This window comes from Camellia sinensis, chromosome 3 (genome assembly GCF_055761805.1).
Source record: "Camellia sinensis isolate YWXY chromosome 3, ASM5576180v1, whole genome shotgun sequence".
In the NCBI taxonomy this organism is placed as follows: Eukaryota; Viridiplantae; Streptophyta; class Magnoliopsida; order Ericales; family Theaceae; genus Camellia; species Camellia sinensis.
The window spans coordinates 66626061-66649018 of NC_138963.1; positions in this window are offsets into that span (position 1 = coordinate 66626061).

Consider the following 22958-nt stretch of genomic DNA (forward strand, 5'->3'; position numbering starts at 1 on the left):
TATTCAAAAAGAAGGATTAAAAATGTGCATTGATCTTAAACTTACTCAAAAAGCTAATAAAGATAAACATAAAGCTAAATATGAATTAGGAAATTTCTGTGAACAATATGGTTTACCTCCTGTTGCACCCTCTCGCAGAAAATCACACAAATACTCCAAACATAAATCATCCTATAAACATTCCAATAAATATAAATATCAAAAGCACTATACACCTTCCAAATCCAATGATAAATTTTATACTAAACCTAAAAAGAAATATTATAAATCTAAATCACATCCAAAATCTAAACCTACTAGAGATGTTACTTGTTATAACTGTGGTCAAAAAGGTCATTATTCTAATAAATGTAAAGAAAAACACAAATTAAAAGATAGAGTCAATCAACTCCAAATTGATGCTAACTCCAAAAAACAGTTATGTGATATTTTCCAATTAAATCACTCTGTTAGTAATTCTTCCTCTTCTGATCAACCTGATACGTCATCTGATTACCATTCACCTAGTGATAATTCCGATAATGATATTACAATAGGTTGTAATGATGTTTGCTGTAAACCTGTTAAACAAATTACTGTCCTTACCAAAACTACTCAAGAAGAATCCGCTCTAATCGATCTAATTAGTAAGTTAGATGATCCTAAGTTAAAACAAAAATATACAGATAAATTAAAATCCTTATTAATCCATTCAGATTCTAAACCTAAGTTTGATAAACCTATAATTAGTTTATCTAAAACTTTAGAAAGATTTAAAAATAAACAAAAAGAAGTTACATTACAAGATTTACAACACGAAATCAATCAGATTAAACAAACAATCAAAGAATTACAACATAAAGATAAAACATTAGAAGATGAAATTATTACTTTAAAACTTGATAAAAGTTTAGACAATTTCCAAACCAATGAACATGAATCCCCACATGAATCTGAACATGAATCTGATCCTAATCCAGATAATTTAATATTTGATAACCGATCACACCAATCTCCATCTAATAATCCTGAAGAAAAACGATTAAGTTTAATCAACAAACTTTACATTCAAAAATGGTATTCTAAAATCAGAATAATTGTTGATGATTTTGAATTAGAATTAATTGCCTTAATTGATACTGGTGCTGATTTAAATTGTATCCAAGAAGGATTACTTCCTACTACATATTATGAAAAATGTCAAGAAAAATTAACTTCTGCTAATGGCACTAAGATGCATATTAAATACAAATTACCAAAAGTACATGTTTGCCAAGATAATGTATGTTTTAACACCTCTTTTGTTCTAGTCACTAATATGACAGATAAAATTATTTTGGGTTCCCCATTTATATATTTACTATATCCCTTTACTACATCTAGTACCGGAATTACTACACATGTTCTCGGCCAACCAGTTACGTTTAAGTTTTTATCTCCTCCTGAATTATTATACTTAAATCAATTAAAAGATTGTTCTATTTCTCATCAAATTAACCGCCTTACTCGGCATTTAAAATTCCTTAAAGAAGAAATCAATCACAAACGAATTGATCAACAATTAACTAGTCCAGTTCTTGTCTCTCAAATCCAGGATTTTCAATTAAAACTCGAATCAACTGTTTGCTCCACTTTACCTACTGCATTTTGGCATAGGAAAAAACATGTAGTTACCTTACCCTATATTAAGGATTTTCATGAATCCCAAATTCCTACTAAATCTCGACCAATCCAGATGAATCATGAATTACTTGAAATGTGTAAAAAAGAAATTAAGGAATTATTAAAAAATCGTATAATTAGTCCAAGTAAATCACCTTGGTCCTGTCCTGCTTTTTATGTTAATAAAAATGCTGAATTAGAACGAGGTGTCCCTCGACTTGTTATTAATTACAAACCATTAAATTCTGTTTTAGAATGGATTCGGTATCCTATTCCTAATAAAAAAGATTTAATTAAACGACTTAGTCAAGCCGTTATTTTCAGTAAATTCGATTTAAAAAGTGGTTTTTGGCAAATTCAAATTCACCCTAAAGATAGGTATAAAACTGCATTTAATACACCCTTTGGCCAATATGAATGGAATGTCATGCCCTTTGGTTTAAAAAATGCTCCTAGTGAATTTCAACATATTATGAATGACATATTCAACCCATTTAGTCATTTTTCCATTGTTTATATTGATGACATCTTAATCTTCTCAAAATCAATTAGTGAACATTGGAAACATTTAACTGCATTCTTTTACACAATTAAAAGTCATGGTCTTGTTATTTCCGCTCCTAAAATTAAATTATTTCAAACTAAAGTTCGCTTTCTAGGATATGATATTCACCATAATACTATCCTACCCATTAGTCGATCCATTGAATTTGCTTCCAAATTCCCTGATGAAATCCTTGATAAAACTCAATTACAAAGGTTTCTAGGTTCCCTCAATTACATTGCTGAATTTTATAAAGACCTTAGGAAAACTTGTCAACCTCTATTTGATAGGTTAAAAGATAATCCTCCTCCTTGGTCTTCTGTTCATACTTCTATTGTTCAACAGGTCAAACAATATGTTAAGTCTCTTCCTTGTCTTGGTATTCCCACTGAAAATTCATTCAAAATTATCCAAACTGATGCCTCCGATATTGGTTATGGTGGCATTCTTCTTCAGCAACTTACTCCTCAATCATCTGAACAAATTGTTCGTTATCATTCTGGTGTCTGGAATAAAGCACAATTTAATTATAGTACTATTAAAAAGGAAATTTTATCCACTGTTTTATGTATTCAAAAATTTCAAGATGATGTTTTAAATCAAAAATTCTTACTTCGTGTTGATTGCAAATCTGCTAAATTTATTTTAGAAAAAGATGTTGAAAATCTTGCTAGTAAACAGATTTTTGCCCGTTGGCAAGCTATTTTAAGTATTTTTGATTTTGATATTACCTATATCCCTGGTTGTCAAAATTCCCTTCCTGATTTTCTTACCCGGGAATTTTTACAGGGGGGTAAGAGATGACTGCACCATTTACTGCTTACCATAAATCCCGAATTACCTATTTCAAAACTCTTATTAAACATCTTACCCATCGCATTCGCCGTCTCAAATCAGCTAGACCCACTACCAAACGAGCCCAGTATATCAATTACCAACAGATTCAAGCTCGTCGCAATTTACTTGCTCACAACTACAATTGTTTACATCATCATCAAGATTATTTAGATCTTCTTTCTGGTTGCTAATCACTATTTCCTATTTCACAGATGTCTCGTCCAAGGCCCCCTTCAAAGGCTTTGGCCTCCTCTTCCAATAAACCAAATCAACTTCTTGTCCCTCCTCCTTTGGAGTCAGTTACCCCCTCTTATTCACTTGACCTCATTAACCGTTACCAAACCCTTGGTACTATTCAACGCCCTGATTATTCATCTGCATTGGCCTCTGATCCTTTTGTATCCAGCCAATCAGTTTCAGTTACTCCATTCCCAGTTAACCCTACTAAATCAGCTCGGTCTGAATATACCAATTCACATATTACCAACCTGTTCTATAAAGAACCTAGTCACCCACGAAATCAAACCATCAATGACATTGCTAAATTCCATTTTGGCTCTGGATGCCATTTCACCCTTTCCCATCCAGAGAAAACCCTAGCCTATTACAAGGATATTTTAATCAACCATCATTCCATCTTAATCAAGCCAATTCAGGACCGCACCTATGCCTATAAAGTCCTATACCATTCACTCTATATTCACAACATTGTTTCCATGGCTGAATGGGGAAATCCTAACCAGCTTCGTGATCTACCTGGTCATTCTATTCCATATAATTATCATGATTACGTCGATGCTTGGTTCAAGATTTTCTTGTACCAAAATGAAACTTTTAGTCATTCCTGGTTCATCTCATTTGATCAAAAATTCAAATCTGAGTTACCAACTTGGTTTCTGAGATGGTGGTCTCACTATGGCGCCATTTCAGCTATCCTTCCTGATGATCTCAAAAATATAATTCATTATTTCAACTCTGTTTACCCATTTTCTGCTCACCAGAAGCAATTTCCTTTATTACTCATATTCATTGCCAAATACAAGATTCCATGGATATTCAAATGGCATTATGGGATTGATGATAATATTATCATCCGCCAACACACAGTTAAATGGTGGGATAAATTCAATGTTCCCAGAATTCTTGAAATTGTTCCAGCAGAATTTCCACCTGATCAATATGCTCCAACCCCTGCTCTTGTTCAAACCCAGCAGATCCCAACTGCTGCAATCACTCAAGGAAGCCAGCCCAGTCTTCCTCCAGTCAACCTTGGCAGCCCCTCATCTAGTGGCTCCAAGCCCAAATCAACAAAATCAAAGTCCAAAGCTGTTGCTGCTCAACCAGCCCAATCCAAATCCAAAGTACAGTCCAAAGTCAAGGCAAAGCCTATTCCACCTCTTGTTCAGCCCAAAGGTAAATCCAAAAGTAAAGCCCAATCATCCAAAGCCGACATGATCCAGTTAGCCCATCAACTGTTGAATCAAGCTAAAGCCCAATCCACCGATTCAGACAGTTCAGACGAGTCAGCCCAAATCCATTCCTCTGAAGAATCAACCAATCAGTATTCAGGACCCGAGTTTCAAGATGCTCAGGATCCATTTGTTTAATCAACTTTGGATTCCATATAAAAACAAATTAGCTTCAATCAATACTCTTTTGAGAAAAGCTGCCAATTTGTATTTATATTGATTCTATAAGTCACATGTTCCACCGAAAGTGATAAATAGTGAAAGTTACTGTTCACTTTTACTATTCACCCAGCCAACTTTTGTTTAAAGCTGCTCAACTATTCAATCAATCAACCGAAAGCAACCGACAGCATCTGCTTTTCACATGCTCGGCCAGCTGCTTTCAGAAGTCACATGTTTACTGTTTTGCTTTTTATTTCTTTATATTGTAATCAATTGTAAGCATTCAGGCATTCTTCAATTTTCTTCTCCATCTGTGTTGTAAGAAAAACCAGAGTGTTTTGAGAGCCTTACCAGCTTCCCCGTTGTACCTATTTAAGATCCTTGCAGTTGCTACTAATACAATTGTAAGTTATGTTTTAATGTTTTAATTCAATGTTTTAATACAATATATGGTTGTTTTAATATGTGCAATCCAGTTATCCGTTGAATTTTTGATTCATTTTTGATTTCGTAATCCATCTCCTTCATTCATTGTGTGTTTGTGCCTAAAAGGGTGCTTTGTCTTTACTTTTGCACTATAACACCTAGTAATACACCATTCTTTGGTTGCTGAGATCCTTAGGAGTTGGTTTTGGTATTCTTGGGCTGGTTTGAACTCAGAAAACCTGCTGGAGGTGTGTTCTTGAAGAGGTTCTACAAGGGTGAGCTCTTAATCTTTTGATCCCCCATTCTTGCTTAAGCTTTTAGACCTACTTGCATATTGTTTTAAGCTTAACTCTAAACTACAAAAAGTTCTATTTTTGTGTGCTTGAGATGTTTGTTTAAGGTCATATTTTGGTTGGGGGTAGCCTACCCCCTCTTAGGCCTTGTTTGGCCTCATTTTGTGCATTCCCTTTTGAGCTTTGGAACCATCTTGCTTTGACCTTTCTACCACTGAAATCCAAAGGATTTTCAGTGATGGAAAGGTGGTTTTAGAGTCTTGTATAGAAGAGGGACACCCCTCTCTCCTTGTGTCTCATTTGCTTGCTTTGATGGCTCATAATAGTAGCATATTTGCTTAGCTTGTTTTGGCTTCATTTCAACAAGTATTTGGTGTTATTTTGTCATGCTATACCTCTGTCTAAGGTTGGTTTAGTGGTCTCTTGCATGCACCATACACTTGTAGTGTAATCTTCTCTATTGCCTTAACTTGCTTTGTGCTTTAAGCTAGGGTTTTAGCATGATTTTGGCTTGACCCAAAAGAGTTTTTATTCATATTTCAGCATGCTAAAGCTCTGTTTCATGTTGTTTTGATCATGCATGCATTGTTTTGTATAGCTACCATACATTCTAGCTTGTTGGCTTTGAGTGTCCAAGTCATTAGCATGCACTACTTGGACCCTTTTTCATGATTTGGCATTATCTCATATGTGATTTCAGTCCATGTAGTGTAGCCATACACTTGCATTTGTCATCTTTTCAAAGCTTTGAAGAGTTGGTGCTTTGTGCCTCATGGTTGGATCATTGTGCATGCCATCATATTTAGGTCTTCAGGATGCCATCTCAGTGTTTTTTTTTAGGCTTATTTTGACATGCCGCAACTCTGTTTTTAATTAATTAAGCCATGCCATGCTTGGTTGTAATAGGTGTAGTGCAATCACCTTTGTTGGCCTTACTTGCATCATGCCTTATGCCCTTCGTGTTGGCTTATTTTAGCTTTGACCCTTACATGTTTTAGACTCCTTTTAGCAAGATCTAGGACTGTTTTGGTTGTCCTTGGATCTTTGGGGCTTGACTCATGTGGCCTTAGTACAAGCTCCTTGGCTAGCCTTAAGTCTTGAGCTTTCTTGCATGTTATGCTTGACTTATTTGTGTGATTTGGCATCATTCCTAGCATCATTTCAGAGCATATAGTGTTGTCACACTTGCATGCTTTTCACTCTTTAAGTGCTCTTAAGAGTTTGCATCTTCATGCCTTTTTTGGGGGACCAAAGTGCTTGCATGTTTGCATGAGCTTTTGTCTTCATTTCTTCGCATTTTGGTCACTGTTTTTGGTATGGCTGAGGTCTATCCATTTTCAGTATAAGCCCATAGATCATGTGGTTTGTGTGTTGTCGCATACTTATCGCATTGCACATTGTCGCATGCTTGTTGTTGATATTGTTGTTGAATGCCTATTATGTTGCATGTTTGCATGTTTAGGTTGCATGCTTATTGCATATTAGTTGCATTACATGGCATTGATGCATACTTATTGCATGCTTGAGTTGTTTGCATGGGTATTTGCATGCTCATATTGCATTAGAGTTGTTTGCATACCATTAACCTTGTTGCATTGCGTTATGTTTGGTTTGGGGTGTCAAACCAAACATGAGAACTGAGGGACTTTTCGTACTTGAAGTGACGAAATGTGCCTCAAATCCTCGGTCGCCGACACTCTTGATCCAACATGATAGAGTGTGAGGCATTCATGTATTTTGTGCATTCATTCCATATTAATTGTTGCACACTTGGCTCTTTTGGCCATCATGCATCGAAATGCATGATTGGTGGCCCGAGGGTCGAGCACTATACACTTTTGAGTCTTAAACATGATAAGGGGTGTAGTTGCAAACATTGTCTTCCAAATGTATTGCCATGCCTCTGTTTGTCCTCTGCTGTAGCAAAAGGAGCATTTTACAGGAAGAGATGGCTGATCGGCTATATGGTGTGCCGATCAGCTAAAAGTGTTTGGCCGATAGCCTCATAAGTAGTCGATGACACCTTTCCTTTGGCCGATGGCTTCACCATTTGGTCGATGGCCTCTCAGCATGGCCATGGAGTGGTTCAGAAGCATCACAGGTATTTTCACAGTTCTCAAAGGTGCAGAATAGTGCAAACAGAGACAACATGAGGCATGGCAACCGGTTTCCGAGCGAGGCGATCGAGGATGCATCATTCAATCATTCCGAGGCGGAGCTGTGGCAGCCTCTTTAGTTTTCATACTTAGTCTGTTTTGTAACTTAATTAATTTGCTTAATTAGTGAAGGTTTTGTAATAATTAATTAGCTAAGGTAGTTGACTAATTAGTTGGTTTGTATTATTTATTCGGACCCTCCGTCGAAAGGGCACAATTGTGTAATAAGTGTGCGTGCGTGCGTGCGTGCATGCGTGTGTGAATGTCTTCCAACCCCACGTCTTTCTCCCTTTTACTTACCTGCTTTCGATGGTTAGTTCTAGATCATATTTCAATTAGCATACTTCTGATAGCATGTTTGCATACATTCATTCGTATTGCATGTACCGGGCTCGGCGCATCATACTAACTGCATTGTATTTCAATACCGATTTGAATACATGAATATCAAGTTACATTTCACATGCCATCTTAGAATAGCCGAGCCTATTTCTAGTTGCATTTTGCATGTGTTGCATTAGCCATCTTAACATAGCTAGGATCATGCATGATTTCTAACTAGCTATTGTTTTGGCTTAGAGTACTAGGTAAGCTTTTATGCTTTAGCATCTTGCATGAGTGTGAGTGTTGCCATGATAGCATGCTTGCCATGAGGCTAACTACTTATTTGATATAACTGCCTGAATGCCTGTGGGTGAAGGTTGGATTGCTTGAAGGTTGGATTGCTTGAATTGAAACAATTCATCAAAATGCGAGTTTTAAGCCCACTTGAGGCTGGCAAATCATGTTTTCTAAAGCCCACTTGAGGGTGGCAAATCCACGTCTTAGCCTACTTACAAGTAGCACCTTCAAACCATTTTCAAACAAACAAACATGAGATGTTTTATTCCAACTTAGGCGATCCAGTCTATAATTGTGTGTTGTGCGCATCACATAGTAATTCTAGGCTAATAACCGGAATAAGAACGCATGTGTTTTCAAAAATAAAATATCATGTTAGTAAAGGCCGATCTTTGATTGAGGGAGTGGGGGTGCTCATTGCATGACCTTCCCTCTCGTACCCAAGTTCCCGAGCTGAGGCAACTTTGGTGATGACAGACACGTGGCCTTAGGCAACGAGTCAGGGTTTCCTAAATTCTCCCAAAATAAAATATTTAGGTGGCGACTCTGTATCTGGCAAAACAGTCTATGTTTGACACTTCTTTATAATAATCAGTTTTCCAAAACGATTTGTCAAATTTGGACTCTTTGGTGATTTATCGATCTTGCATTGCACTTTGCGAGATTAGATTCAGAACCGTGACATTGAGTCTGAACTGTAGTAGCTCAATGAATAAAACAAAATTTTCCCATGACGTTCGGGTGTGTCTACAGTTACAAAAACACTTGAAAATATTTTTTGATCTATAATCACTCACATCTATTCTCAGAAATTATATACTGAGCCTTATAGTTTTAAGCCCATCTTTCCTGTGTGAGGTTTACAGAAAAACCAAAGCTTCATTTTTATATCTATCTTTGAGAGATAATTCTTGTAGCTTTCTGTGAAAGCAAAAACACATTCTTTTCAATCTTGGAAGAGTGTAGTACACTCAGTATTCTTGACTTAGAAAGTCTGTGTAAAATCCGTGGAGGATTGCTCCATTTGTAAAGAGGTTGCTAGCACCCCCGTGAAGCTAGAGCATAGTGGAAAATCTCAAGTGAAACTTAAGGAGTGGACGTAGGCCGAGTTAAAGCCGAACCACTATAAATTTGTTTGCTTCTCTCTCCCTTATCTCTATATTTTATTTAAATTGCTATAGCTATATTTCACATTTTCACTGTGCTAAAATCATTAACTGACATAGTTGTTAGAACACTTGTTTTAATTATATTTATTTCATTAACTATATTTATCTATTGTGTTAGTCATAATTTTTATTAGGGTATTATTAATTTTTAATCGTAAAAACCTAATTCACCCCCCTCTTAAGTTGTCTTTTGGGTAACAATTGGTATCAGAGTATAGACTCTTGTTTTATATTTAACCATCTAGGAGTTTCGATCCATGGCAACCTTAGCTGAAGGACAAGCCACAAATAGGCCACCATTGTTTGATGGAAACAACTATAGTCATTGGAAGGATAAGATGACCCTATACCTACAAGCCACTGATTATTCCATGTGGATTATTGTCACCAAAGGTCCAAAAATTCCTACCAAATTAGTAGACAATATTAGTGTACCTAAAATTGAAGATGAATGTGATGAGAGAGACCATAAATTATTGCAAGCCAATGCTAAAGCCAAACTCACCCTTGTTTGTGGATTAGACTCCAAGGAGTATAATAGAATTTCAAGTTGTGATTCGGCAAAAGAAATTTGGGACAAACTTGAGGTAACGTATGAAGGTACAAACCAAGTGAAGGAATCTTGTATTGATATACTTGTTCATTGTTATGAATTGTTTAAAATGAACTCTGATGAATCTATTTTAAGTATGTTTACTAGATTTACTAAAATTGTAAACTCTTTAAAATTTCTTGGCAAAACTTATACTAACAGTGAGTTGGTAAGAAAAATTCTTAGGTGTTTACCAAAGAATTAGGAAGCAAAGGTCACGGCCATTATAGAAGCCAAAAATCTCTCTACACTTGGATTGGATGAGTTTATGGGTTCCTTTATGACTCATGAGATCACCATGAAAGGACATGAGGATGTTGAAAACAAAAAGAAAAGTGGAATTGCATTCAAAGCCTCATCAAATGAAGAAGAACATGAAAACTCCAGTGAGGATGAAAGCTATGCCATGTTTAGTAGAAATCTCAAAAAACACTTTAAGAAAAATAATTATGGAGGAAGAAGACCTTTCAAGAAAGAGTACAACAAAGATAACAAAAAAGAGCCTATAATTTGCTATGAGTGCAAAAATCCTAGACATATGAAGATGGATTGTCCAAAATTAAAGAATCATGGAAAAGACTACAAAAGAAACAAAAAGGCCATGGTAGCGACTTGGGGAGAAAGTGAAGATGAAAGCTCAAGTGATGAAATTGAAAATGAAGTAGCCAACCTATGTCTCATGGCTCTTGAAGATGAAGACTTTACTCAAGATGATATAACTACTCTTTATGAAGAACTTGAAAGTGCATTCCATAAACTACAAGATGAATTTAGAAAAGTTTGTGCCAAAAATAATGTGTTGAAGAAATCTGTTGCATCTTTATTTATTAATGTAGAAGAATTAAAGAAAGAAAAAATTGTTTTGAAAAATGATTTTGACACCATGTCTAATGAGAAAACTGCTTTACAAAATAATATTGATGATTTAACAAAAACACTTGAAAATTTTGTAAAAGGTAGAGATAATCTTAACATGCTTCTGGGAAATCAAAGATGTGTTTTCGATAAGGCGAGCATTGGATATGACCCTATTAAAAAACAAAAGAATCTCAATACAACTTTTGAAAAAGCACCTCTCATGACTCATATAGCGATCTCAGTTGTCCCTTTACTGTTCTGTTGTATTTCGGACTCGGTTCCGTGGAGTTGGTAGTTGTATCTATCTTGTTGTCGTCCTTTAATTTCATTTGTTTGAGTTTTAGGATGTGTTGGGCATGTTTCGAACATGTGGGTTAAACCTTGGTCTAAAATCTTATTGCCAGGTTTTTGGTCATTCCGCTCGAGCGGGCCTTGTTGCGCTCGAGCGGAGATTGCACACTCCCAGTATTTCGTGTCCCTGCAAAACTTCTGTAGGTGTGATTTTTACGCTCGACCGGGTTTCTGTACGCTCGAGCGGGTACTCTGGCGCTCGAGCGGGTACTCTGGCGCTCGAGCGGGTAGTACTTTTTGGTGTAAGTTCTGGGAGGGAAAAATCTACGCTCGAGCGGACTGGTTTTCGCGCTCGAGCGGATGTACTTTATTCTTGTGTCTTGGCGCTCGAGCGGGCCTTCTTGCGCTCGAGCGTACCTAGTTTTTTGTTCTTGACGCTCGAGCGTTGTGTTCTCCGCTTGAGCGGGAATGTCGTATATCAGTTGGCAGCTGGGCATTTTAAAATCACTTTTTTCATTCTCTCTCTCTCTCTTTTACTTTCTAAAAAGATATTTTGAGAGCTCCTCTCTCTAGAAACTCCCTTCTCTCTAGGGTTTGATCTAGTTAGAGTGTCTCCCTATCCTCCGGCCTTTGTAAAAAGTGTGTTGATCGTCGAGGGCTCCATTTTGATCCTTGGATCTTTGAGTTTGGAGCATTTTGGTTTTCTTCAACTTCCCCGTTTGAGTTCTAACTTCGAGGTAGGGATATCCTACTCCTCTTTATGAGCTTTGTCTTTAAATTTTAGCATTTTGATATGTTGGGGGTTGTTGGGTAATTTTGAGAAAGTTTAGGTCTTTGTGTAATTTTACAAAAGATGGGGTTTTATTTATATTTAAACCTATATGCATGCTTGGCATAGAGAAATGATATAGATGATGAACTATGGATGAAAGTGGAACCTTGGGGTTGTTATGTTAATTATGGGAAAATGCCCTAATTAGTTGGATAAATTAATTTGTATAATTAATTTTGAGAAATGAGGAATTGAATTGAGAGTATTCAAATTGAAAAGATTATGGGATAAACGGGTGTAGTTGGATTCATTTAATCACTCACCCAGATTGAATGTTGATAATATATCCATTTGGTGCATTTATTTCCTGTTTAGAAATAACTGCTTTGGGCTATCGGTGGAGAATAGTCTTGATTGTTGTAGACAATGTATGATGATTAGGCAAACTAAAACTAATCAATTGAGTATGCTATTGAATATAGCGGTTGAAATAATACATCAACTTTACGTATTGATTGTTTGTGTATATGATCTATGTTTATATACATTGTGTGTGTGGGGGAGGAGATAGGGGATGGACCTCTAAGTCGGATTGTGTGTGACATTGATACAGCACTACCATGTGTATCAAGTGTTGATTATGGAAGTGTTTAAATTGATTTGATATAGCACTAAAATGTATATCGTTATCAATTGTGAGATATAGAAGTGTTTCTGTGTTATGTTGATACAGCACAAAAATGTGTATCGTTCGTATAGTATGGAAGTGGCTTATGTGTTATTGATACAACATCAAAATGTGTATCCACTATGAATTTCGAAAGTGTTTTAAGATGAGTCTTATTCTCATCAAGTTATTTGGCTAAGTTTTGAACCTTGTTTTCAAACTCAAAGTTGAAAAAGAAATGAGAAATGAAATGTAACATGGACTTAAATAACATGAAACCGGGATGTGATATAAGTGAGTGTATCGGTGTTGACCATCTATCAACTGCTAATCTTTTAGTCATTGTTCATAGCTGGTTTAGCATATTCCTGCTGGGCTGTGGCTCACCCTTTATGGGATATCATTTTCAGGTACAGGTAGCATGCCACCTCCAAGGACATAGCTTGGGAGGCTAGAGGTAGACAGACTGCTTTGTTATTGCTTTCTTTTGATGTATTACATGTAAAGCCAAGGGCTTAATATGTATTGAGTTAGCACTCTTCTTTTTGTAACCAAGTGTTAACTTGGAAAGCTGTAAGCCCGTAGGGCATTTGCTTTTGTTGTTAACATGTAATACTTTTGTAAGAACTATTCAGATTAATGGAAAGATGGTTGGTTTCTTTGTATCAATGCATGTCTAAAGAGATGGGTTTTATGTATTTTTTTGAGGGTGTTAGAACGTGGTATCAGAGCGTACCGGGTTCGAATACTTTGGGTACGTGGGAAGTGATTAGTATCACAATGGGTTTGTCTCGCTTGTTAGAGACTTATGTGCGACATTATGTGTTTATTTGATAACATGTTTATGTGACTACTTGGGTATGAGATTTAGTTTCTAGGATGCTGATTGGATCCTTGGGTTTCTGTGAGTCTTGTTGGAAAAGCACTTGATCAGTGCTGTTTCTAACCGGAACTCTAGTAACACCTCGGGACTATCATTATCCGAAAATGAAATTCATAAGTGCTTATGTGTTTATGTGCTTACGTGGAGTGAATTACAGTTATCCATGTATTAGGACGCGAGTGTTTAGTTTTGGCACATTTATGAATGTGCTAACGCTCTTCGTTACCTTTATTAGGATGTTAGGACGAGGACGTGGTAGACGTGGCAGACGTGGTAGGCAGGAGATGCCTTTACCGGATGATATTCCGGCACAGCAGGAAGGGGTTGGTCCGGCCAATGTGGCCGAGCCAGCAGGTCAGGAGGCTGTGGGCGCTTTAGCCCGAGGAATAGCCGATGCTTTGAAGGAGTCTATAGGAATTCTTAGAGCTGAGAATCCAGTTTAGGCTCCAGTTCAGGCCCAGGTTGTTGAGGCAGGGCCTTCCTTCTTGAAAAGGGAGTTCTTCCGGTCTAAACCGGACGAGTTTATTGGGGATCTGAAAAAGCCACTGAAGGCTGACGAGTGGTTAGAGCGAATGAGTAAGACGTTTGAGATGCTTGGCATCGAGGACGGAGCATTGAAAGTGACCTTGGCATCCTTCCAGCTTAAAGGGGGTGCGGGTTAGTGGTGGAAATACATGAGGGGCCGTATTGCTGGCACGTGGGAGGCTTTTGTGGAGGCTTTTCAGGAGAAGTATTTATCTCCAACAGTCAGGGAGAAGCTGAGAGACCAGTTCTGTTAACTTTTGCAGTTGAGTTCTTCAGTAGCCGAGTATGAGGCTGCTTTCACTAGCTTGTCTAGGTTCGCGCCTGAACTTGTGGCTTCCGAGGAACGCCGCTGTATCGAGTTCGAGAAGAGGTTGAGGCGTGGCCTCAAGATGAGAGTTGGAGGTTCGGTGATCCGAGATTATGGGCGCTTGGTTGATGCTGCATTCCATATGGAGATCATGATGCAGGAAGAGGAGGGACAAAGAGGCTCCAAGAGGAGTCAAGATGGTCAGGGTGATGGCAGGAGACAGAGGGGTGCTAACCCTCAGCAGTCTCAGGGTGGTGTTGCTAGGTCGACCTTTCCAGTGTCGAGTGCAGGCTCGGGGAGAGGTAATCAGGGAGAGTTCACCTGTTACAAGTGTGGTTAGTTGGGCCACAAGGCTTCAGTTTGCCCACAGAGGGGAGGAGGTCAGAGAGCTGTTTCATCTTCAGCTAGACCGTAGAGCCAGAGTCAGGGCAAGGGTCAGCCCTTGTCTTGTTATCAGTGTGGTCAGCCTGGACACCTGAAGAGGTTTTGCCCACAATTGAGTGCCACTTCGGGCATGTCTGGTTCTAGGCAAACGCAGGGTTTTCAGCCAGCTCAGTGTGTGCAGGCCTCGAGGGCCAATCCGGGAGCTTCGTTGTCCCAGTCAGTGCAGTAGTCGTTTGCTCCGAGGGGTGAGCAGTTGGATCAGGGGCCTACAGGGCGCGTGTATGCTGTTACCACGCAGGACCTAGTACCGGTTGCATCAGTAGTGAGAGGTACCTTTCTGTTTTACAACTCGGTTGCTAGTGTATTGATTGATACAGGTACATCTCATTCTTTTGTATCTGCTGTATTTGCATCTATTTTGGAATTGGAGTTGGCACAGTTAGCATCTCCTATATGTGTAGTATCGCCTGTTGGTGGTGAGTTGATCTTGAAACAAGGTGTTAGAGGTTGTGATATAGAGGTCGCCGATCATAGGCTTCATTTTCCTTTTGTTGTCATGCCCATGAAGGGTTTTGATGTTATTTTGGGTATGGACTGGCTATCGTCATACCGAGCTGTTATTGATTGCTACTGCCAGAGGGTCATAGTTTGTACCTTGAGCGGGGAGTGTTTCCATTTCTTGGGGGATCGGGTTGGTAGTGGGTTGCCACCGTTGTATGATCCGCAAGGGCGGAATAAGCTTAGTGGTCTACTTGCAAGCTTTATGAGTGGTGAGTGTGATGAGACCCAGATTGTATTGCCGAGGGTGGTTTGTGAGTATTCGGATGTTTTTCCCGAGGATCTCGTTAGTTTGCCACCTCACCGAGAGATAGAGTTCTCTATTGATTTAGTGCCCGGCACAGCGCCGATATCTATGGCACCTTATCGTTTTGCCCCAGCCAAGTTGAGTGAGTTGAAGATTCAGCTCCAGGAATTGCTAGATAAGGGTTTTGTTCGCCCTAGTGTTTCGCCGTGGAGAGCACCGACCCTCTTTGCTAAAAAGAAAGATGGTGCCTTGAGACTGTGTATAGACTACCGGAAGTTGATTCGGGCTACGGTCAAGAATAAGTACCCTATGCCCCGTATAGATGATCTGTTTGACCAGTTGAAGGGTTCCCGTTGTTTCTCTAAGATAGACTTGAGATTGGGTTACCACCAGTTGAGGGTCAGGGAGGAGGATATTCCGAAGACGACATTCCGTACGCGGTATGGCCATTATGAGTTTCTGGTGATGCCATTTGGGCTTACCAATGCACCGGCAGTCTTTATGGACTTGATGAACCGGGTCTTCCGGGAATTCTTGGATCGATTTATAGTCGTTTTCGTGGACGATATTCTTATCTATTCGCCTTCTGAGGAGGAGCACGAGGAACACTTGAGAGTGGTGCTTGAGTTGTTTAGAGCCCATAGGCTGTATGCCAAGTTTGGGAAGTGTGAGTTCTGGCTAGGAGAGGTCAAATTCTTAGGCCATGTGGTATCTGGAGAAGGAGTGTCTGTTGATACATCCAAGGTAGAGGTAGTGCAGGATTGGGCACAGCCTAAGAACGTTTTTGAGATCTGCAGTTTTCTAGGATTAGCTGGGTATTACTGCCGGTTTGTGAAGGATTTCTCCAAGTTAGCTTCGCCGTTGACTAGACTGACTTGGAAGGGAGTCAAATTTGTCTGGATTGAGACTTGTGAAAAGTCGTTCCAAGAGTTGAAAGTTAGATTGACCACCGCTCCGGTCTTGATTTTTCCAGAGAGAGGGTTGGGTTATGCAGTTTATTGCGATGCCTCACGAGAGGGTTTGGGTTGTGTGTTGATGCAAGAGGGGAAAGTGGTAGCTTGTGGCTCACGTTAGTTGAAAATACACGAGAAGAATTACCCTACACATGACCTAGAGTTAGCAGCAGTGATCTTTGCCTTAAAGATTTGGAGGCACTACCTTTATGGTGAGAGGTTCGAGGTGTTCTCGGACCACAAGAGTTTGAAGTATCTGTTTACACAGAGAGACTTGAATTTGAGGCAGAGGAGATGGATAGAGTTTATTGAGGACTATGATTTTGAGTTGCACTATCACCCGGGAAAGGCCAATGTTGTGGCCGATGCCCTTAGTAGGAAATCCATTAGTGATGTAGCTTGTATAGCCATTTGGGAATGGGAGATGTTGGGTGCACTTGGCGAGTTTGATTTGCTTCTGGGCGAATCTGTTGAGGTTGCGGCCTTGTTTTCTGTTGTTGCACAGCCTACACTCGTAGGCACAGAGAGTTGACCTTGAGGTAGAGTCCCTCCGAGAGAAAATCTCCAGTGGGAAAGTTAAGAAGGGTTTGACAGTGTATCCCGACCAGAGTGTGAGATACCGAGACCGTTTGTTTGTGCTGGAGTCTTGCCGAGAGGAAGTACTCCGAGAGTTCCATCATTCACGCCTTGCGGTGCATCAGGAGGCACTAAGATGTATCGGGATTTGGGTCGCTAGTTTTGGTGGCGGGGTATGAAGAGAGATGTGGCTGTTTTCGTATCGAAGTAGCGGGTTTGTTGCAACCCTTGCCTATTGCCGAGTGGAAGTTGGAGCATGTCACTATGGACTTCATTGCAGGTCTTTCGAGGACTCAGCAGGGTAGTGATGTCATTTGGGTGGTTGTAGACCGGTTGACTAAGTCGGCGGACTTCATTCTTATACGCGTGAGAGATTCGGTAGATCATCTCGCCGACTTGTATATTCGGGACATAGTGAGATTACACGGGTCCCAGTGACGATCGTCTCAGATAGAGACCCTCGTTTTACTGCTAGGTTGTGGCAGAGTTTGCAGAGTGCCTTGGGTACTAAGTTGACCTTTAGTACGGCTTATCATTCTCAGACTGACGGGCAGTCCGAGCGTACTATTCAGATCCTTGAGGATATGCTTCGAGGTTGTGTCCTTGACTTTAGTGGGACGTGGGAGAGGCACTTGCCCTTGGTGGAGTTTGCCTACAACAATAGTTTTCAGTCTAGCATCGGTATGGCACCGTTTGAGGCCTTGTATGGCCGACCGTGTAGGTCTCTAGTGTGTTGGGCTGAGGTGGGTGATGCACCTTTGTTGGGCCCGGAGTTGGTTAGGGAGATGACGGAGAAAGTTGAGCTTATCCGTAGGAGGCTTGTTACAGCCCAGAGTCGCCAAAAGAGTTATTCCGACCGTAGGAGGAGGCCTTTGGCGTTTGAGGTAGGTGATCATGTCTTCTTGAAAATATCACCTAGGCAAGGTTTGATGAGGTTTGGAAAGAGTGGGAAGTTATCCCCTCAGTTTATCGGTCCCTTTGAGATCCTTGAGAGGATTGGAGAGGTCGCTTATCGTTTAGCTTTACCACCGTAGTTGTCCGGAGTGCATGACGTGTTTCATGTGAGTATGCTTCGGAAGTATGAGCCGAATCCGTCCCATGTGTTAGATTGGACCGACTTAGAGGTAGATAAGGATGCCTCGTATGAGGAGAGACCAGTTCGGGTCTTGGATAGGCGGGATCAAGTCCTGCGTGGAAGACCACTCATTTGGTAAAGGTTTTGTGGAAACATCATGGAGTGGAGGAAGCCACTTGGGAATGTGAGTTGGAAGTCCGCGAGAAATATCCGGACTTGTTTGTTGATGTGTAACCATGCATTGGTAATTTTGTAATATCGTTGAACTTTAAGAGCATTATATATGTCTTAAGTTGTAAAACATTGTGAATGTTTTGGTTAATGGAAGTTTGCTTTAACATTGCGTATGTTAAGTATATTGTGGAAATGCAAGCATGATATTAATGTTGTATGTGTTAAGAAGTTGTGGGAAACAGGTTGAAACTGGTAATTTTCAAAGGAATGCCTGTTGATAATGCAGGCTGTTATGTGTAATGTGAAATGCCTCTTGAAAGAGATGGGATTGACCGGTAATGGGTCAGATTGTTTAATATTATGTTGTAATATTGTTGAGAATGGAGAAAACCTGTTTTTGAAAAACTTGTGTTTAATTTCGGGGACGAAATTCTTTAAGGGGGAAAGGTTATAGCAATCCCGGTTGTCCCTTTACTATTCTGTTGTATTTCGGATTCGGTTCCGTGGAGTTGGTAGTTGTATCTATCTTGTTGTCGTCTTTTAATTCCATTTGTTTGAGTTTTAGGATGTGTTGGGCATGTTTCGAACAGGTGGGTTGAACCTTGGTCTAAAATCTTGTTGCTAGGTTTTTGGTCGTTCCGCTCGAGCGGGCCTTGTTGCGCTCGAGCGGAGATTGCACACTCCCAGTATTTTGTGTCCCTGCAAAACTTCTGCAGGTGTGATTTTTACGCTCGAGCGGGTTTCTTTACCCTCGAGCGGTAGCGCTCGAGTGGGTACTCTGGCGCTCGAGCGGGTAGTACTTTTTGGTGTAAGTTCTGGGAGGGGGAAATCTACACTCGAGCGGATTGGTTTTCGCGCTTGAGCAGATGTACTTTATTCTTGTGTCTTGGCGCTCGAGCGGGCCTTCTTGTGCTCGAGCTTACCTAGTTTTTTGTTTTTGACGCTTGAGCGTTGTGTTCTCCGCTCGAGCGGGAATGTCGTATATCAGTTGGCAGCTGGGCATTTTAAAATCACTTTTTTCATTCTCTCTCTCTCTCTCTTTTACTTTCTAAAAAGATATTTTGAGAGCTCCTCTCTCTAGAAACTCCCTTCTCTCTAGGGTTTGATCTAGTTAGAGTGTCTCCCTATCCTACGGCCTTTGTAAAAAGTGTGTTGATCGTCGAGGGCTCCATTTTGATCCGTGGATCTTTGAGTTTGGAGCATTTTGGTTTTCTTCAACTTCCCCGTTTGAGCTCTAACTTCGAGGTAGGGATATCTTACTTCTCTTTATGAGCTTTGTCTTTGAATTTTAGCATTTTGATATGTTGGGGGTTGTTAGGTAATTTTGAGAAAGTTTGGGTCTTTGTGTAATTTTACAAAAGATGGGGTTTTATTTATATTTAAACCTATATGCATGCTTGGCATAAAGAAATGATATAGATGATGAACTATGGATGAAAGTGGAACCTTGGGGTTGTTATGTTAATTATGGGAAAATGCCCTAATTAGTTGGATAAATTAATTTGTATAATTAATTTTGAGAAATGAGGAATTGAATTGAGAGTATTCAAATTGAAAAGATTATGGGATAAACGGGTGTAGTTGGATTCATTTAATCGCTCACCCAGATTGAATGTTGATAATATATCCATTTGGTGCATTTATTTCCTGTTTAGAAATAACTGCTTTGGGCTATCAGTGGAGGATAGTCTTGATTGTTGTAGACAATGTATGATGATTAGGCAAACTAAAACTAATCAATTGAGTATGCTATTGAATATAGCGGTTGGAATAATACATCGACTTTACGTATTGATTGTTTGTGTATATGATCTATGTTTATATACATTGTGTGTGTGTGGGTGGAGATAGGGGATGTATTCCACAGTTTAAGGGAAGATAGGGGATGGACCTCTAAGCCAAATTGTGTGTGACATTGATACAGCACTACCATGTGTATCAAGTGTTGATTATGGAAGTGTTTAAATTGATTTGATATAGCACTAAAATGTATATCGTTATCAATTGTGAGATATAGAAGTGTTTCTGTGTTATGTTGATACAGCACCAAAATGTGTATCGTTCGTATAGTATGGAAGTGGCTTATGTATGATTGATACAGCATCAAAATGTGTATCCACTATGAATTTCGAAAGTGTTTTAAGATGAGTCTTATTCTCATCAAGTTATTTGGCTAAGTTTTGAACCTTGTTTTCAAACTCAAAGTTGAAAAAGAAATGAGAAATAAAATGTAACATGGACTTCAATGTCATGAAACCGGGATGTGATATAAGTGAGTGTATCGGTGTTGACCATCTATCAACTGCTAATCTTTTAGTTATTGTTCATAGCTGGTTTAGCGTATTCCTGCTGGGCTGTGGCTCACCCTTTATGGGACATCATTTTCAGGTACAGGTAGCATGCCACCTCCAAGGACATAGCTTGGGAGGGTAGAGGTAGACAGACTGCTTTGTTATTGCTTTCTTTTGATGTATTACATGTAAATTCAAGCCAAGGGCTTAATATGTATTGAGTTAGCACTCTTCTTTTTGTAACCAAGTGTTAACTTGGAAAGCTGTAAGCCCGTAGGGCATTTGCTTTTGGTTTTGACATGTAATACTTTTGTAAGACCTACTCAGATTAATGGAAAGATGGTTGGTTTCTTTGTATCAATGCATGTCTAAAGAGATGGGTTTTATGTATTTTTTTGAGGGCGTTATAACTCACCCTCATATTACTTGTCATTATTGTAGAAAGAAAGGCCATTATATATTTTTTTGTCCATTCAAAAATAAAATAAACATGGGAATTAAAAATATTTGGATTATTAAGGGATCTAACAAAACTAACCAAGAAGGACCCAAGAAACTATGGGTACCAAAAACCAACACTTGATTGTCATCTTATAGGTTTGTTTTATGTCCAAAGCTAAAGAAGGGAAGTGGTACCTTGATAGTGGATATTCCAGATACATGACCGGGGATAAATCATTCTTTACTAAATTATCATCGAAAGATGGAGGATTTGTTACTTTTGGAGACAACAAGAAAGGAAAAATTATCGGTATTGGTAGCATCGGTATTTCTCCTAACCCTTCTATTGAAAAGGTTTTACTTGTTGATGGACTTAGGCAAAACCTACTTAGTATTAGTCAATTATGTGATAAAGGTAATCGAGTTATTTTTGATAAATCACATTGCACAATTGAAAGCACAAATGTTCGTAAAGCTTTATTTGTTGGTAATCGCCATGATAATGTTTATGTTTTTCATCTTAATGATCTCTATGCTAGTGATGTTAATGTTTATATGTTAATAATGAAAATAGTTAGTTATGGCATAGAAGACTTGGCCATGCTCACATGGATTTAATTGCTAAACTTTTGAGAAAGGATTTGGTCATTGGACTTCCAAAAATTAAATTTGAAAAAGATCATCTTTGTAGTGCTTGTCAACAAGGAAAACAAACTAAAATATCATTTAAATCAAAATCTCATATTTTCACAACTAGACCTTTACAACTATTGCATATGGATTTATTTGGTCCCTCAAGGACATCTAGTCTAGGTGGTAAACGTTATTGTCTTGTTATTGTTGATGATTATTCAAGATTTACATGGGTTATGTTTTTAGCACACAAAGATGAAACCTTTTCTTCTTTCACAAAACTCTGTCGTAGAATTCAAAATGAAAAAGACTTTTTTATTATTAATATTCGAACCAACCATGGTAGAGAACTTGAAAATGAGAAATTTGAATTGTTTTGTGATGAGCATGGTATTAGACATAATTTTTCAGCACCTAGAACCCCTCAACAAAATGGTGTAGTAAAAAGGAAGAATAGAACTTTAGAAGAGATGAGTAGAACAATGTTTTGCGAAAATAATCTTCCTAAATATTTTTGTGCTGAAGCCGTTCACACCGCATGCTATATTTTAAATCGTGCATTAATTAGACCTATTCTCAAAAAGACTCCTTATGACCTTTGGCATGATAGAAAGCCCAACATTAGTCACTTGTATGTTTTTGGTTGTAAATGTTTTGTGCATAATAATTGTAAGGATAACTTAGGTAAATTTAATTCAAAATCTATTGAAGCAATTTTTCTTGGCTATTCCTTAACTAGCAAAGCTTATCGTGTTTTTAATAAAAGAACTCTTGTTGTGGAAGAATCTATGCATGTGACATTTGATGAAACTAACATCTCTGCTGAAAAGCAAATTGTTAGTGATAATATATATTTGGAACCAAATGTGGAAGATTCAAGTATCTACAAAGAAGAGAACCAACCATGTAAGTTGAACAAAGAGATTGAACAACCTATTCTCTCACCTCAAGAAGAAGGAGGAAACAATGATGATTTGCCAAGAGAATGGAAGTTTGTTCATAATCACTATAAGGATTTAATCCTAGGTGACCCTACAAAAGGTATTAAAACTCGCTCTTCACTTATAAATATTTGTAGTAACTTGGCTTTTCTTTCACAGATTGAGCCTAAAAACTTTCAAGAAGCCGAATTCGATGAACATTTGATGATAGCTATGCATGAAGAGCTTAACCAATTTGAGAGAAACAAAGTGTGGGAACTTGTGCCAAAACCTAAAGATCGTACCATTATTGATACCAAATGGATCTTTCGAAACAAGCTTGATGAATCCGGCACAATTATAAGAAACAAGGCTAGACTTGTTGCACAATGATACAATCAAGAAGAAGGTATTGATTTCGATGAAACATTTGCTCCGGTTGCTAGATTAAAAGCCATTCGCATGTTACTTGCATTTACATGTTTTAGAGATT